This window comes from Muntiacus reevesi, chromosome 16, assembly GCF_963930625.1.
Source record: "Muntiacus reevesi chromosome 16, mMunRee1.1, whole genome shotgun sequence".
In the NCBI taxonomy this organism is placed as follows: domain Eukaryota; kingdom Metazoa; phylum Chordata; class Mammalia; order Artiodactyla; family Cervidae; genus Muntiacus; species Muntiacus reevesi.
The window spans coordinates 12,080,652-12,083,745 of record NC_089264.1 but is presented as its reverse complement, the minus strand read 5'-3'; the positions used below and the strand labels follow the sequence as shown (position 1 = coordinate 12,083,745).

General features: G+C 41.7%; 1 pseudogene; it reads right to left on the bottom strand.

The window, feature by feature from the left end:
* Positions 1-1,196: 1,196 nt before the first annotated feature.
* Positions 1,197-1,716, bottom strand: LOC136148123 (popeye domain-containing protein 3 pseudogene; annotated as a pseudogene).
* Positions 1,717-3,094: the final 1,378 nt, after the last annotated feature.

The window sequence follows — 3,094 nt, the reverse complement described above, 5'->3', positions numbered from 1 at the left end:
GTCTGTGGGCAGCTTTTCAGGTGTAGATTCAGACATTTAGGCATCTTCCCCTTGTGGCTTGGCCTTTCCCTGGAGTTTGAAAATACGTTTCCTTCAGTGCCAGATGGAGAAAGAGAAAATGGAGAATGCACATCTGTTTCACAGATTTCCAGTTTGAAGTAAGCTGCCTCACCTCCAGTCTCACTGCACTCACATTCCTGGGACCAGTCCCAAGGCTCCACCTACCCTCGCAGGAAGATGGGAAATGTGGCCTCCAGCTGGGCAGCTGCTTCACCTTGATGATTCTAGGCAATGGAAGGGAAGCACAAAATTTGTGATGATCAGTTAAGTGTTTCCTGCTTGTTCCACCTATCTGGGCAGCCAGTATCCACATTCAAATTTCTTTCTAAACACAGAATATCCCTACTTCCTCCCCAGGGAATTTTCAATCAATGCATCCCCCAAATCTTAGATCTCTGGATGAGGAATGTCTTCACAAGTTTGGTTGTTGTTCCTGTTGGTTTGGCAACATTTCAATTAAAAGCCACTCCCTGGTACCCATCTCATGGTAGAGCAAGGACTGGTTAGTTAGAATAGTGAGAACTGACACCTTGTGTCAGTGGGACTTAACTAAGTATTGTGGACCACAATTTTGTTGTCTGTTCCAGGAAAACTTTGACCTGGAAAAGCATGGGTGTAAATCAAGAAGTAATTTTATGGTTTGCTTTAGGAAATTCCCACAGATTTTTTGTTAAGATATAATGGTCTTGTCACCTGGGTAAATAACTCAAATGTTACAACACCTTACATATCAAGAATTTGCTTCAAGATCTTCCCTTTCACTTACAGATACCTCTCCTAGACTGATCTAGCGCCTACTTTGCCTGTCTCAAGTGCTTCTTCGCCTTGAATGACCTGCCCTAAACCAATTGATCCCAAACTTTGAAACCTATCAATATCCCACTTCTGACTTCTCCCTCCTGAGACACTCCAAACCTCCATCGAGGTAATCATCTTTGTTTTTTTTAACAGAAAAAAAAATTGTAAAATTTATTCATAATGCACAAGTTAAGATGAATAAAACAGCTGACAATGGCATCTTTCCTCTGAGTTGGATTTATAAAAATATTAGTGAGCTCAATTTGCTGTATTTTGCTGTTTCCTTTGGGGAATGATGAAGAGAGTCTTTTATAATTATAAAGCTTGAGACTTTGATGTCATTTATCACAATATCGTCTGAATTCTGAAAATGTTCTGTCTGGGATGACTTGGACATTTCTGGACTTGACATTTGAAGGAAATTGGGTAACCAAATATCATAATGATATCTTTTTCCTATGTATATATCCTGTCATTCAAGAAATGGAGTTTATCTGCAATGTCACTGCCAAATAAAACCAAAAACAGGCTGGAGATATAATGATGCTGAGCCAAGAGCAAGTATAACTCCTTTCTCCTCCAAGACACATATCAAGCATAGGTTTCAGCTGTGAGGGTTACCTGAAAAGTGCCTTCCTCTCTGGGTTTCAGTAATCCCATTCAGAGAATCCAGGACCTTCCTGAGACAAGCAGGGGGAGTTTGTCACTGGAAGTTTTCCTGTGCATGGCATAACAGTGCTCCTTTTCCAGAGTCACCACTTCTGAGCTCATAGCAATAGTTCTGAAGTCGGGCAAAGAGGTCCCCACAGACTGGAAGAGGGAGTACAAATAAAATACTGGTGCAGACTGGGTGTTCATCCATTAGGTTCTTCTATAAACTTGGATTTTCTTCCATGGCTGTAATACCATCTGGTTCACATTTCAGTCAATATTAAATGATATTGAAGCAAGTTATTAAGTCCTTTGCCTTTCCATCATCAGAATTAAATCCTCACAAAACTAGGGAAAGCCCAGACACTGGAGCTGGAGTGATTAAGGGTTTTGAGTGTAGAGATCTTGGAAAACTAAGAATCCCAGGCTAGTGTCTTTAAGTTCATCCAGGCATGTTGTGGTTGCCTGGCCTTTCCTGGCCCCATGCAGAGCTCTGGCCTCACGCACAGGTAAGTTTCCCACCTGAGATTGCAATGCACTGGGGTAAAGTCCTGGATACCCAGCCCCGGTGCTCGCCCTGCGCCCCGGTGCTCTGTGACTGCAGCCAAACTCTGGAGTGGCAGGATGGTGCCAGTGATGAACTCTTTTACTGCGATAAGGTCTGAAAATTTGGGGGCATTCAACAATTCAGAGGAAAAATGGGACTCACACAGCAGTCCCTACTCCCTGGCAAAGTTGAAATCATGCTGAGTTTGTGACATTGTGCAGTCCCTCTGTGCTGGCCAGGGGGTGGGTGGGAGGTGGGGGAAGTGTCTCTTGATTGAATATGGAACCAGCCCTCTGGTAGCGATTCTACTTGTGGAAATAGCCATGATGGAGTGAATGCTGGAGAATGTCCTTTGCCTCTGTTCAGCTTTCTGTTTGTGTAAATGTTGGGGTTTGAGGATAATGCTTAAACATTTAACAGGATTTTTTTTCATGAGCATTGAGCTGTTTTTTTTTTTTTTTTTAATTTTATTTTATATTGGAGTATAGTTGATTTACATGATGATAGTTTCAGATGTATACATAGTGATTCAGCTATATGTATACATAAGCAAGTCCCCTATATACAATGAGTTCATTCCAAGAGTGTGTTCATAAGTCTGTTTGTTTGTAAGTCCAACAAAATTTGCCTAAGTACCAAACTTCTACAGATAATGGCAGAAACGTGAACTAACTTAAGGGATTGGACTTTGTGAATGCACTTTTGTGTCTTTGAAAGTTTACAACTTGAAGGTTCATATATGGGGAACTTAGTGTATCTATTCTTTTTCAGATTCTTTCCTCTACAGGTTATTACAGAGTTTTGAGTAGAGTTTCCTGTGTTATATAGTAGGTCTTTGCTAATTATCTATTTTACATGTAGTAGTGTCTATATGATGGAGAAGGCAATGGTACCCCACTCCAGTACTCTTGCCTGGGAAATCCCATGGACGGAGGAGCCTGGTAGGCTGCAGTCCATGGGTTGCGAAGAGTCGGATTTGACTGAGCAACTTCACGTTCACTTTTCACTTTCATGCATTGGAGAAGGAAATGGCAACCC